Genomic DNA, 16605 nt, shown 5'->3' on the forward strand with positions numbered 1-16605 from the left:
GCCACATGGCCAGTTGGGGCCTGTTTATGGACATTATAAGCAAAAACTGATGTGAATTGTAGTCCTCAAACAGTTTGCAATTTGATTTTTACATAGAGCTTTTTTTGTACAGGGCTACAGAGTCTATTGGTGCTACCCAAGTAAAAACCGCAGTACTGATTTCTCTCAAATGAATGGACGGTGAATGTTCTACCAGGCCGGTTAATCTTAGCACCTGCTCAACGTACAGTAGGATCTTCATCTAATTTCCACGTGCCGTCCTGTATACTGGCACCATGAGTTTTATATGAAACATTGCTCCTCTCTTATGTTACTGAGCACAGGGGGTATCTTTGTACCACTCCGTAGCTCTGTGTCTCCTGCCATGTTTCCACCACTCTCCAGCAACGAACCCTCTCGATAACGAGGTGTCAGGGCAATGTAACCAAACACTTGCATGGCGTTATTTATACTGAGCCGCAAATTTGTCAGATTCTTGGGAGAGTGTGATTGACGTTGATGCCTCCGCCTTCAGCTGAGAGCCCCTGGAGCGTCCTGCTCCCATTTTACATTTTTATCTGTCCACAGAGGTGATAAGAGACTTGCCATTGAGAAGGGCTGACTGATACATTAATAGGTATCAGCACACTTCCAAAACCAAATCCAACCAGCTTGCCTTGGCCCCGCTCCGTAGATTCTCACATGTTCTCCTGTCTCAGGATTTTTACTTTTCTTGCATCCCAGTAAAGTAATACAATGCTGGAGGACTACAATAGGACGCAGGATACCCCTGTTGATAACTGGTGGAATTTTACATTAAAATAAAGAGTGACTGCCTGCATAACTCATTGCCCAGATGATAAAAATAAATAAATAATAAATAGAGACTGTATATATATATATATATATATATATATATATATAGTACCTACCTATGTATATAGTGGTTTAACGGGCTATAATATTAACAAAATGAGAATGCAATAAGATACTCTATATACAATAGATGTGGCTATCCCTGCTCCAAAGAGCTTATGGTCTAAGTAGAGAAAACAAAATAGAATATAAAACCTCTAATATATAATAATTGTAAGAGTAATATATGTGTTTGCATGAACAGACTGACACTCTCCCTAACTATATTTATATAGCTTCAATGTCCTGGCATATTCAATAATAAAATACGGACACATGCAAGGGCATATGTGATTAAGTACTTAAGTAGTTGATGCACTGACGGCTCTTCCAGAGGAAGTGGTTGAATATAAAAAAGATAAATTCAAAACAAATGCTGTGAGGCTTTATCTCCTAAACAAATAAGTCGATTTGATTATATATCATGTGAGATTTTAGATTTAGCTTTTATTTGTGATTTGATTGTAATATTTACCACTACGTAATGTTTACCGACAATCACTTGTGTTCCGTACATTAATTTTGTGATATATGAAAAACATATGTAGTTCTGTAAATATAATAGTATGGTTGTCATCTACTCGCTATATATTTTTTTTTATCAAACCAGCACTGATGTCTGTATATTTGTTCATTTTTGAGCCGCAGATCTGAATACATGAGCTTATTTTTCTGATCAACTGGACAGTCGCTTACGAGAATACTAGGATGTATAAAATGTATTGGGTGTAAATGTTTATCAATGCCTGCTTAGAACTGCCGTCCCATACAGAAAGAAAGTAGCTATTCCAAGTATTTTTAATCAATGGATCACTGAATGACATTTCAAAAACCATTAACAAATTATATAGAAAAATCTAAGTCATAAAAAGTCCAAAAAAGTCATGTAAACGAAATGTTATACTGTGTATATATATATATATATATATATATATACATATACACACACACTTGTCATATAGATATGACAAGTATTTGCATACCAAGGTCATGTCAGAAATAATCTATACTTGAGATCTTTTCAAAATGTAAACCTTCTCGATATAGCAACTTGCCAACTGGTTTAGCAAAATAAGTATAATACATGGAGTTCTCAATTTAAGTCAGCATAATTTACAGCAATTCACAGAAAAGTGCAAATGACACATTTATGTTATATAGCAATCTGGGTCCACTAGTCAAATCTCTATAGTGATGACGCTTTCAGTTGACTAGTGGTATGAATGAGTGACATATGACAAATGTATGGCGGACTCATACAACCTTCAGTTAATTGCCCCTAAATGTGAAATGTGCGCTAACTATCCTGTCCCAAGATAAGGCAAAGACCCCGTCACTGCTGTACACGCTGGAGCAAATTTACATGTTCATACACAAGTGGACCCAGTGATGGCATTTATTCGGTCATTTATTACAGACATGTAATATGTATGTTATCATTACTAATACGTATTCCTTATTTATTAAGCTCTAACCTATTCTGCAGCGCTGCACAATACAATTTAAATATGCGATAGTTAACAAATATACATTTACGCATACAGATACAAAGTGATCTAATGACCTTGCCTGACCATATGGCACTTTTGCCAGGTATAGTAATTAGCGGTAATTATAGCTGCAGGAATGAGGGGACCTAGAGGGCAAGAATGTACACTTGAAAAGATAACAATTAAGCCAAAAAGAAACAATCCCCCAATAATAAATATTTGGTATACAGAAAAAACAGACAGACATATAAATATGAATTCATAAACTTGGAGGTCTGGTGAAGTAGCCCAAATGTGTTTGAAAATATATATTATTATTGTGCAAAATGAGTACCTTGTGTCCATTTTCACCATAATGTAACCACACATACTGCAGTGGCGTAATAATAAGACACGGCTATTTGGATCTCAAACCATATCTGGACACATTGTGTAGGAGGTCCAAGCGTTTCGGGTTCGCCAATGGATCTGAGTTAATTATTTTCTCAGAATGTTATTTTTTTGTGTCGTGAGTTATAAACTTGATATTACGCCGGCAGAATGAATTTTCAAGAGCAATCAGCACCTAATACAGTTAGATTGCAACAATACAAAATAAATTGCATTGTAACAGAGTCAACCGGCTGAAGTGTTTGAAGAGTTTTGGGGCGCTCAAAAATCCGTCATTCCCACAGCCCCAAGGGGAGAGGATTGCGTTTTTGTTTTAAGATGAAGCAGAGCCAAGGAAAGAAGTGGAGGCCAGATCACAACATGGCTCTGTGAAAACTTCCTTGTTTACATCAGGAACCGATCCATCTTCATTAGCAGGGAGGACAGCTTCTTGTACAAGCTGCAGAATAGGGGTCCGGAGGGGCTGCAGAATGAAAAAGGGCAAGGGGGGGCATAACCCATATATAGGCTTCTAAAAGATACAGCAAGCTCTTGTTGCTGGAAGCAAGAGCATAATGGTAATATTTTAACTATCTGAGAGCCCGAGCTGTTGCTGCGAAGTACATTCAATTTCCAACTTGCAGATCATGTCCTCAGTGTCAACGGGTGCTTAGAAAATCATCACAATCGCCAAAAATATATTCAGTTATTTGATAAAAACAGAAGTGAATATTAGGATACATACACCACGTTATCTCATACAGTGTACAAACTTGTAGGTTGGCTGTCTCCCCAGTGACTGGGCATACCTTCTCCCAGCGCTGTTTGGGGAGGGGTATGGATATTTTGCCAAACATTCACACACCTCTCAACATAACAAATGGCCAAAGAGGGACAGTTTTACTTTAGGGAGTGTGGTTAGAGTCATGCCCAGGATGCAGAGCTTTATTGAGGCTTCTCTGAGGTCGTGACCCTACCAATTGGTATTTTTGCAATGGACTAAGGGACATCAAACAGTACCATTGTGTTTCATTCACACAACGAAATTCCTAAAACCACTTTAGGGCCATCGAACACTGTGATAAACTGATACCCAGCAAACATTCTGAGCCTCCTTAAATGGGACATCAGGAGAGGAAAGAGAGAGGGAGACAGGACAGAAAGATATCTTAATGAAAAGTAACACTCTCCACCATCCCTGTGACTTTAACACCGATTTTAGGTTATTGCTTGTGATGTATTCTAAGAGTGAAATAGTTTCAGATAATCAGATACCAGACAATCATAATTCAAACTATTATTATTCTTGGACCTTGCAAAGCACATACAGTATGTTGTGATATTTTCTCAACAAGAACATGCTGGTAGAAATCATCACTTATATTGTTTTAAAGCAAAACATAACATGTCCATTACTCCTATTACAATAATAGGAGTAATGGACATGTTATGTCCATTACTCCTATTATTGTAAGTAGGAGTAATGGACATGTTATGTCATTATGTCTCCTATCATGCCAAGTCATATTGTTGATTTTTTTTTGTCCAATTGTGTTGTGTTACTTTTAATAAAAGTGTGGTTACACACTAAAATTGGACAAAAAATACAATGCCCAGCCAACCAGTACATGCTGGAATCTGGGTATGCCTGAGATTCCTGTTAACAATCATAATATATAATTTTTTGTACAATTTTGGTGTGTAACTTACTTTTATTAAAAGTATGTGGGGGGGGGGGTCACTTTCAGTTTCGGCTAAGTGAACCCTGAATTTTCGGTTTTGGTCCAGAATTTTCATTTTAGTGCATATAGTGCATATTTTATTTTTACTTATCCAGAATCCTGAATTTGTAGTCACAAAACTTTCTAGGCTCAGAAATCAGTGAGAGGAAAAGTAAAGGTTTTGTGTCATTTAATTTATTTTAATCTGCATATCTTATTAAAGGCCATATTTTCTCACAGTGAAAAATGAGTGCGGCCCGCGCACGTATACAATTCTGATGAAGTGGCCCACTGCAGAAAAAACTTGGACGCCCCTGTACTATTATATGTATCAGTGAATGTGATCATGCATGTCTATGTATAAGTGAATGTAATCATGCATGTCTATGTATAAGTGAATATAAGTGAATGTGATCATGCATGTGGATGTATAAGTGAATGTTATCATGCATGTCTATGTACAAGTTTATTTGACCGTAGATGTATAAGTGTGTGTAAGCATGGATATGGATGTGTATTTGTGACCATAAATGTGTATGTGTGTGTGTGAGTATGTATGTGCAAGTGGTGTGAGATGGAGTTTGTGTTGGCATGAGTGATGTGAGAGGAACGAGTGTGTGTTAGAATGAATGTGTACTGTACGTGTGTGATTTTCTACTGCAAGAAGAGCTTGGCCGGCCCTGTATAATGTATAGTTACATTGATAAGATTTCTTCAGTGTCTTTACACATTGAACTATGCATTATGCAGGACCAGTTTAGTCCCTCTTGGTGAATAAACGTGCCAGTATTGGCCCTTCATAAAAACACAGTGACGTTAGTAAGTAGAAACCACATCTCTCCTGCAAACTCTCCCATCAACCCATTATCCAAAACTGGCCTACTTTATAGTGCTGACTTAAGGGCTAGGTGGATCAGAAAATTTTAATGGGCCTAATTTAGGGCTGCCACATGGCTGGTATTATAATTTAGGGCAGCTTCTATTGTAAGCAATGAGTACACTACACCCACTCCCCTTTCTCCTGTCATTTTTTCTTTCCAGCATGACATACTGACTCCTTTCATCCCCTCCTTACTCCCTTTTCACACCTCTCCTGCCTGCATGGTCTTTTCCAGAGAAAGAGATCAGAAGAGACCAGAAAATAGCTGGATAAGGTGAGTTAGCCGGGTAGGGGGCACATACAAGACAATGGGAGAGCGTAATGAATTTTGTTTCCAAATAAAAAAAGCACTGTTTCCGAAACATAAAATTGGATGGCAGATAAGACCATCTAGCCCAGGTCCAATAGTGTGGAAAGCTTTATTTCTAATCCCCTCACTGTAATAGCCTCCACCACTGCTGCTGGGAGACTGTTCAAGCTACCCTCTGAGTAAAGTAGAACTTTCTTATGTTACATCTAAGCCTCTGGCCTTCAAGTTTTAGATCATGACCTCTTGTTCTAAGATTGCTCCTCCTTTCAAATAAGCTTGCCTTATTTAAATCCCTTTAAATATTTGAATGTTTCTGTTGCATCCCCCACCTCTCTTATTTTCTCCAAGCTATACATATTGATATTCTTTAACCTTTCCTAACAATTTCTCTCCTGCAAACCACCTACAATTTTTGTAACTCTCCTCTGAACTCTCTCCAGAACGGGGTCTCCAGAACTGTATGCAACACTCTAGGTGAGACCTGACCAGAGATCTGTAAAGGGGCATAATCACCTGTGAGAGCAAAACCAAAACTGAGGGGTACGGTAAGTGGTGGGACTCATACGCAAAAAACATGGGACCTACAATGGTGGTCCATGCTGCAACAGCATCTGTTATGGGTAATGGCTCCAATCATGGGTAGGCATATGGCTGAGCCTGATAAAACTGTTATCCCACAGCAGCTGGTATAACAGTCTCACTTACCACTTTAGCTGCTATATATCACAAACCTCAAGCTGAGACACACACTTAATGAAAATGATGGTCACATAAGTTATCGTGAAAGAGGTAGGCACTGTTTGGACTGCAGCTTCCATCAAGTTCTGCATAAACATAATATTATAGACCACCACAGCTAGAGTGTAAAATGTGCAAGCTTGGGAACTCTTAGGTTTTGACCTTGAGTCCCTGGATTTTTGCCCCAATCTCAGGGTGAAGGGGAAAATTCTCAGGGTCATAAAGTCTGGAACTGACTCTCATTCTACACTGATGTGATCATATATAAGATTTGCTACAAGTATGTCAAGGTTGATATCCCTGCTTGAATACAGGTGAATCAAGCGTCTGTCTTGACAAGCCAAGGTTTCCATGAGGATCGGTAGTAGAGGCATTTGGTGAGTCACTTCATAGAACCTTCACGATGGGCTATTGAAGGATTAATATTTCTCAGGAAAGTTCCTGGGTATGCAAATGTGGCTTGGATTACCAACATATTACATTACATTTACTTACGTAGCGCCAGCAGATTCCTTAGTGCTGTTAAGCAGTGGAATAATTTAAGGCCCACACAAAATAACAAGCTGGTACAAAATGAGAAGAGGGCCTCACTCTTGTGAACTTACAATCTAGTAACTATTACTTGAGATATGGATCATAGCTCTATCATGCCCAATCAATTGTGAGAGCGGGCATGAGAAAAGCAAAGGGCAAACAATGAAAGTCAGAAAAACTGACCTTTTACCTTCAACCTGTGATGTCTGGGGTGCCTCTCACATTCCAAAACGCCTGTGCCTCCAACATGAATACAGTACCTCATATGGAGGAGCCTTTTTCCCTCCTTGTCTGCAGGAGAGAATGGAGGTTTGTCTTTGCCTTTGTTTGCACTGCACACTAATGGTGGGAGGCTTCCTTCCTGTTAACCTTCTCTGCTCTACAGCCTGCCACCTAGTGGCACCAGTGTACAGTGCACCTAGTAATTTTGCAAGCTCCTCTAGTCCACTTACTGATGGTGCTATCAAAGATACTAACCCTGGTGCATAGTTGCCAACACAGCTATCAATAAAAATTAACACACCCACTGCCCCAAGCGTCATTCATTCTGCCAAACCCACATATATATATTATAGTGCAGATTACATCCCTAAATTCCCACCAACACTATCATACATCGTTAGTATGCAGCGGATAGATTTGCAACACTGCATCTATATCAGATGGGTGAGTTTTCTGACATTTACAGAGGTTATTTTTAGAGACGTAGATAAAAAAGCAGAGAATTAAAAAAATAGTAGTTTTCCCAAACCTAGTAATTTATGCACATTTTGTGCTTCTCAAGGCCTGAGCAAGTGTTTTGCATGAGTTTAATGGGACATTAGGGACAATGGGACCGTAAAAAAACATTTGGCACTCTATAAGGTTGTGTACTATAATCCCCATTATGCACACGTAGGTGTTATAGCATAGCCCTCATCAATATACAGTTAGCCAAACATAAATATGTTACAGTCCAGCTCATAATAAGCATATAGTGAGTCTGACATATGTGTTACAGCTTAAATCCCATTACAATATATTGAGCATATAACTGAAGGTTGTACTGCATAACTCCCTTCTCTATATAGGAATCCAGACACAGAGAGTGGTACAGCAGGTCTCCTATCATTATATAGTGATCCAGGCACTGAAGGTGTTACAGCATAACTCATATCATTATATAGTTATCCAGACACTGAGGGTGTTACAGCATAACTCATATCATTATATAGTGATCCAGAAGCTGAGGGTGTTATAGTATAACTCAAATCATTATATATAGTGATCCAGACCCAAACATTAGCAGTAGAATAGGTTGTACTGAAGAGCTCAATGACTATCATAGGATGCCACCTTTGCCACAAGTCAGTTTATAAAATATCTGCCCTGTCAGATCTACCCTGGTCCACTGTAAGCACTATTATTGTGAAGTTGAAACATCTAGGAGTAACAACAGCTCAGCCAAGAAGTGGTAGGCTACACACATTAACAGACTGGGGCGGCTTAGTGGTGGAGCGTGTAGGGTGTGCCTTTGAAAGTTGCATCAGCCTTTGTTCTGTTGCACCACCATTTAATGGTACAGGTCAGCTGGATTGGTGTAAAGCACACCACCACTGGAGTCTGGAAACGTGTTCTCTGAAGGGGTGAATCAAACTTCACTTTCTGATGGACAGATCTGGGTTTGACAGATACCACCTACTGCAGTGCATAGTGCCTACTATAAAGTTTGCTGGAGGAGGGATAATAGTCGCTATTTTTCAAGGTTAGCTTCCTTAGCTTTAGTGAAAGGTAGCGCTAATGTTACAGCAAACAAGTACATTTTGGCTGGCCCCTTTGAACACCTGAGCTGGTTTTATGTAGTGAGTATCAAAAATGAATTAAAGATGTCTTGATTTTGAATCTATATGTAGACTTATATTACCTAGATCTACAGAAGCCTCATTTTTACAAACAAAGCCCTAAAGTATATATTTATGTAATCCTGTGTTGCCATTTTGCACCCATGTTAAATTCAGGGTAATGTTTTGGGTGCCTTCCTTCTACAGAAAATGCCATCATCTTCTAGTTTGCCTATTTATTAGTATTAGACAGTGTGATGTCAGAGACTATTTTAACTAGCGGAAAAAAAATAGATAAATACGTATTAGAGAGAAAATTAAGTATTTAGTTGAAGCTGATACCTTCTTTTGGACCAACAAGGAGAAAATACATTGGTTTTCAGGACCTCGGAGGACTCTTCTAGAGAAAAGATCACTTTAGGTCCTGTAACTTTACATGTTTTATTGGTATGACAATGTATAATAACCTTCACAAAACAACCAAAAGTCAAGCAAATATTTGTAGTGTTATTATCCGGTGGGTTTTCTGCGAAGCGTGAATAATGCAGTGACAGAGGTGGTTAAATTTAAGAGGCTGTAAGCTAGAGGAGCCCATGACAGGTTTAAGAGGCAGAACTAGTGACAGATGTGAACAATGCAGCAGAGAGCCTTGAGTGATTTCTCACCACAGGCCGGCTGGGGAGAGACACTAGATAACTCACCAAGTGCATCTCTTTTCCTGGCGGGTATAGAGAAGAGAAGTACGAGGATAAGGGTTCTTCTTCTATACAGGAGAAGATAATTCAGCAATTAAAGCACTTAACGGTTGACAGCGGCAGACAGTTCTGACACACATCACCGAGGGTTTCCCAATCCGGTGGGATTTCAGAACTTTTTACGGAAGGCTTTTGGGTGCTTAGCGCTAGATAAGACGTATTGTTTAACCAACATTGACAGCTGGTGTTTGAGTGCTTTGTGGATAATTTTTTCTTTGTTATGCTTTTGTTGTTATGGTGAAGTTTTTAAAGAGTGTTTACTGCTAACAAATTCGCAATGTGGCATTTATGGATTTTGACAGGTTGATTGTTTCACAAGAGATGAAGGGCTGATTCTTATATCATTTGTCTCCCACAGTCCTGATAAGCAAGTAATAAATAAAAAGTACTTATGAGCATTAAAATGGACAGATAAGTTATTCAGAACTATCCTTCATAAAATGTGTAGCGAAAACTGTCATCGGCCTGTTTGATATATGTAGTTTCAATGTACTTATCTATGATGTGAAAATTGGCATACAAATGTATAAAATTCCCTGTTCTCTGCATTATTATTCCTCCCCACTAAGCTTCTCTCCCTTATTGCTACAGCTCTTGTTGTTATTGATTGGTTCACGCAGCCTTAAAAGAGAAATAATGTCAGAACAGGAAATTGATCAGATAATGGCATCTGTACAACATTTACAGATCTCAGTTTCCATCATTACCATCTTTAATTCTGATGGAGCCATGGACTATGCTCTGTTGTGTGTCCCCAAACATCTGTGGCTACGTATTTTATATGCTTAGATCGACAATGCACGTTAGGTAGACATTAAGCCCCCAAAACCCACTCCCGGGCTAAGGTGGCGGCATTTGTCAACAAAGAATATGTGGTAACTGCTTCCGAGTTATATGAGTGTGTAAACATACAGTACACAGTTGAACTTGTACACTGTCACTCCACACACACACTTATTCTAACTCTGTATACTGATACACACATTTTAACCCTGTACACTGACAAACATACTCATTTAACCAAAGATAGGCACAGACACGGATCATGGCAGATAGTTCTACAGTTGCTAGACACTATCATTTTTTTTATTTAAAACAATACTAGCCTTGGGTTAAATAAAGCAAATCATTCTATTCCCTTTAGGCCACACATGCACATACAAATGCCCTTACAAACGCCTGCCCATACATACATACATACACACCCAAGTTGGTCTTGCTTCCCAGCGTTATCTCATAACCTAAGGACCCCCCAACAAATGTCAGCTATAGTTTTAATGAATGTTAAAAGCTATGAAGGCAACCAACAACATAGCATAACTTGAAAAAACTCCTCAACCAGACAAAATGGGAATGCTACATAATTTTTGGAGCACTTGTGCTTTGGTGTGTGACAAGAGGCAGGGAGGTGGCTACATGGGAGCTGCAATGGAGGTCTATTCTGCAGCAACGCAGGCCTCTATCGATTTTACAGCCTTCTGGACTCATCAGGGTATTGCTATTCAAATACAACATCCTTTGACGCTTTCCCTAATCGACAAAAATATTGCGTGCAGGCTAAGTAATTCCACCCTCCTTCAATATTTTTCTACAAGTTTCCACGTGCGTGTAGCTAACACCTCGTAGAACATGCAGGGTGATGAAAAGCTATGTGTTAAGTGAATACAAGGTGGACCATGTATAGCATATACGGTAACGCAGCCAGGCACACCATTAGTTTGTGCCACTTGCTGTAGCAACCAGTAATCAGGCTGCGTAGCTGACAGAGGAAGAGATAAGACTAAGGGATCATGGATTAATTCATGAAGAGGCTTCTCTTGCAGCACATTCTGTACCAAATAACAACGAGTTAGGAATTAAAATGTGGCATGTGGAGCGTGTAATATTCTGGGCATGTTATGGCTATAGAAGGGCACAGAATCACAAAATGCCCCTCTGTTATAAACTTACAGTGTCTTAAACTTAAAGTGTCGCTTTGACCATTTTCTATGTATTACACTACAAGGTAACAAGGCACTTTCTCTTTGTTCATCTCCAAGGAACATACCTGGGAACCTTCCAAGAAATGGATTGGGGTGGTGGCTAGCTGCACAATGAGGGCTGCTAGCCCTATTTTAAGGTAGGCTAGGCCAGATACCATAAAATTAACTAGGAGTAGAAGGGGAAGCGGACAGGGACTGGATATGGCCAAATGCCACTCTCCTGCCTGAAGAAAGGAGAAGGTGAACTGAAGACCTGTGGAAATAGTGCTCCACCCTGAGACTCCAGCTCAAGCCTAGAGAGTCCCCCGCCATGCCATGAACAAGCCATGAACAAGCCGTGCTGTAGAGAGAGAACTTTACAAAATCACACACTTCATGACATAATAGACGACATGAGACATTGAAAAGAGGTTCACTCATTAGAATCACCGGCTGCCAGGATAGTTCCCCCAGCTCTGGTACCTCCAGTTCATCTACATCTCAGTGTTAACTTTGCTAAGGAACATAGATATAGCCGTATTGGTAAGAGGAGATGGAGTCTTTAGTCAAATTCATTACCTAGTATTGGGCCAATGAAAAATAACAGTATCACCTAAAGCGTTCCATACCACAGAGGTCTCAGAGGATAAGCAATGCCATTATGTTCTGTCTATTTGTTAAATATTATACCGTTATTGGCTAGCTGACAAATACAAGCTTTCGAGACTGACTATAAAGTACCGTCATCACACTTACCTAATATTACAGTATTGCGCTTGCATAAAATTTTATTTAATCAATATGTTATTTGCCAAAGAGGCAGTGGGATATCATTTCCATTTTTTTTGTCGTTTATAAGAAAAACAATTGTACGTTTTTGGCACTGCTTAAACATACTTACGAGTCAACAGTTATATAATCAAATAAGGTTTACAATGTAATTCTATTTTCACATTAGGCCGAAAGCCCTTCGAAATTAGGCATTTTTATCAGGAGCACATGTGAAAAGATTGTATTTAAAAAAAGTACGAGGATTGGAAGTGATAGGAAAAAAAAAAAAAAAAAGAAGAAAGTGGGATTCTGTGAATTTAGGACAACAGGTCCAAGGGGGAGGGGATCCCGTTACTACAAAATCGGGGAAGGGGGTACAGATTGGGCAATTAGGTCCCCAGTGTGCTGCTGCTTGATACTCCGCTTAAGACCATGTTGAGTATTTGTGCAGACATTGTAAGGCTTGAGGAGAGACATAAAACAATGTAGTATATATATGGTAATTTGGCCACATATTGTCACAGATCTTAGCTTCCCTGGGGCAAAAACTAAAAAGTTCTGATTCTGAAGCCATTACCTCAACTGGAAAATAAACATTTCTGAACCATAGGCAAAGTTGATCTGCAAAGTTTGTTATACTTCCCTCTCAGAAGATGAGTGCTACCCCATTATATTAGTAAATCCCCCGCTGTAGGTGTCCAGGAGAATATTGTTGCAGGCCCATTTTTGTTCCAAATGATGTCTACACAAACATAAGAATAGTGAAATTTCCAACCCCCCCCCCCAAAACTTCCTCGTTAGTGAAAATGTTCCTTTGAGAATTTCATAGAAACATAAACCCTATATTTAGAATTGTTGCAAGTTGTACATTAGAATAATTTATTATAATTATTTATCTGATTTAACTTTTATTACTATCCATCATTTAATTGAGAAAGGTAGGATGTGACATGGCGGATGGTACTCCCGGTCATAGATGTGGTGTGTAGTAAGAACAGGGAATGTGCTAAAGGAGTAAGGAAGAGTATTAAAGAAACTCAAAATACTAAAGAAAATATGTATGATTTAGATTTATGTGGTATTTCACAGTATTTAGGCTGGGTGTTACTTTATGCATTTTGAATTCATTCACCGCATAACTTTTTAATTCTAAATTATTATAAGTGTAAAATCATTGAAGTATGCATCCCAATTTATTACAGGAAATGTCTAGCCCAATTATTCATTTTTATTTTATCTCTCAAAGGCCAGATGACAGCGCTATAAATAGGACTTACAAAGCAAACATACTCGCCCTTTCTGGATTCCAGCATTTTCTTATTGAAGAAGCTTCTTCTTTTGGCTCGGTTATTCCGAGCCCATGTGTGTTTATATAACTGTCTAAAATTAGTAGGGGATTTTTTTTGCGTGTGGTGTTTCTGTCCCATTAAAACAATTCAGGACACAATTCATCAAGTGATAAAAATGTTGTAATTTCCTCAAGTTAAACAAGTAATGATTGGACATCACAATAACTGCGGTGTAATGATCTCTTAGCTATCTAAACAGACTTCATAGCTTATCGTGGAACTAGATGATTTTTCTCACTGCTTGTTATATCTAAAGAGTGGTGTATGTGAATTAACAATAACTTAGCCTTTCCCAGAGAATACCAGAGGAAGTTTGACATCACAAATGTTAAATGAGTAGTGGTCAGGGCTGAACTGGGAGGAGAAAAGTGCCCTAAGCAGCCACTAAATGATTTATGTGTAACCTCTGACTGGATAGTCGCAGCCGCACACTGCGTTGTTACACTTGCGCATTGTGCGGTAATGTGTATCCAGCCTGCGGCCACACATTCAAGAACATTGAACACTTTTATAGAACCACCAGCAGTTCCAATACACAGGACACCGGCCAGGGCAGCTAGAGGGCAGGTCTTAAACCTGGTTGTTGGGACCCTCTGCCTTATCCAGAACGGTTGTCAGCTGTAAGAGGCGAGGCCATGTAGAGTAGGTGACAGGAGGCTCCAAGTGGGTAAGAAATGGATTGGAAGTGGACATATACATTTACATGTTGCTGACCTGCCCATTCATGGCTATATCGCAAAACCTAGTTTTGGGGCACCTCTACCATTTTTAACTCAACACATATAACTTTTACATACTGATTAGCTAAACGGTCCCCTTTTACAGAAGGGGTTCGTTTAGTTAGTCATGGTCGGGATCTCATAGGAACCACCGTAATAAGTCAACTTAATTCTTTCTATGAGCATATATGTCCACCACACTACCAGGCTGAGCTTTACATATCCTTATCAGCATCCTGCGATTGGAAGAGCTGGCAAAATTAGAATTATTAAATATTAGAAAGTGAGTCTTTTTCTTGGGATCAGGGGGAATCCCAATAGGTCACAATTACTAGTTTTGCCAGGGGCTAAGAAATGGCGGTATTGTCAGTTGTGTAAAAATGCCCCACTCTGCTGCTCTCTGATATTTTGTTATTGTAGTGTATAAGAACAGATGAGTTACACTACTGTAGGTGGCACTCAGCTAATATACATGTATAGGTGACTCCTGGATAACATGGCAAGTTTCTTCTTAACGTCATTGTGTTATCAACACAATGTTCTTGTTTCATGTTGATAAAGTTCACAGAAGCTTGGCCTATACTGCCACCTTCTGGCTCTCAGATGATTGAACGAACACAAGGGCCTCCTAGAACAACTCAATGAAACTAAAATTATCCGCATTTTCAGGCTCAGTACTGGAAGAATTTATTTTATTGTAAGGAATTTAAAATTGGGTTTTGGGAGAACTTTTTTGACTAGGTCTGACCAAACGGGCCACCATTTAAAAGGAAAATTAGTCTTACTTTAACATAGGAAATGATTCTCCACAGTCAGGGCAATAAACCGACATGCACCACGGTGGGGGCAGTAAACCTACACGCAACTATAGAAGTCTGAAGATGCAATTTTATATAGTGAGGATTAACACTACTTGGATGGGAAAAATTTAATTAGGTTGTGAAATTGCCAGTAAGGGGACAGGGAGAATATATATATAAATAATAAATAATAAATTTCCCTCTAGATTGTAAGCTTGCGAGCAGGGCTCTCTGCACCAAATGTATCGGTTTGTCTTAGTCTGTCAATTCTTGTCTTGTCATATCCCTTGAATTTATGTATTGTATTAAGCGCTGCGTAAACTGTTGGCGCTATATAAATAAAGGATAATAATAACACAAAAAAACCATTGAAACATATTACTTATACATATAAACAATTTCTTTTGCTATATGTAATATCTGAGATATAACATGGTGCAAGTATTATTACAGCAAGCCTCAATATCCACTTACTTATTCTGTTATATACCGACACAAACCGTATCCGCTCTATTAACTACATTAGAATAAATACCAGAAAATAATATACACAGATAATGCTCCGCAACATTATCCTAATATAGCACATTACCAGGCTGTGGCCGCCATCTTAGGATAGCTGTATAGCTATGCGTGTAACTACAAACTACTTCCCACTGGCATAACTCCCATCACACATGTGCATTAAAATATTTAAACTGAAGAATAAGATTACCAGGATGCTTAAAACAAATGGGTTAAGTGCGGTTAATCTATTCAGCTGAAATGTCAAAAACTTACATTGTGTTGCAATATGCACCATAGACACATACCCACTTAACAGCATAGTACGTGACATCTTGTGATCTATTCACAACAACATAACTGAATTACAATTTTTTTTTAACCCACTTAAAATAACAGGAGATGGTGCAGGTTAGGGTTTCACTTTGTTTTAGTAATTTATTTCATTAAATTTGTGCCAAACCTGCACATTACCCTAATGGATCTAATGATAAAATAGCATCCAAGATGCGTGTAATATGTGGGTATTTATCAGTAAAGACTGAATACAATAATTAAAATCAAGAAAAGAGGGGCATCTACTTTCCTCATTGTTTTTATATTAGCTCTATTATAACAAAATCCCAGTCCTCTAAACCTGCACACCCCTATAAATAACCCATAGACATACTCACAGACGCTCGCTCTAATGCACACTCAAACAACGCACAATAACACATTCTCCGTATACTTACAAATACATACTCTTTCACACACACACACTTTCCCCTCTCCTACCAATCCTAAACTCACTCTTTACACCATACACTGACACACACTCATGTAAGCACCATAAACAGCATTCAGTAACACAATAACCTTACACAAACACACCAACTCACTCTAATACCATACACCTATACCTATATAAGTGTATGGTATATATACATACACTCTTTATCTCACATTCCCTTCTCTCCCCCTCTTTCTCTCCTTCTCCCATCTACGGAA

The sequence above is a fragment of the Sceloporus occidentalis genome, unplaced genomic scaffold (assembly GCF_023333645.1).
Source record: "Sceloporus occidentalis isolate IW3139 unplaced genomic scaffold, rSceOcc1.0.p SCAF_26, whole genome shotgun sequence".
NCBI classification, from domain to species: domain Eukaryota; kingdom Metazoa; phylum Chordata; class Lepidosauria; order Squamata; family Phrynosomatidae; genus Sceloporus; species Sceloporus occidentalis.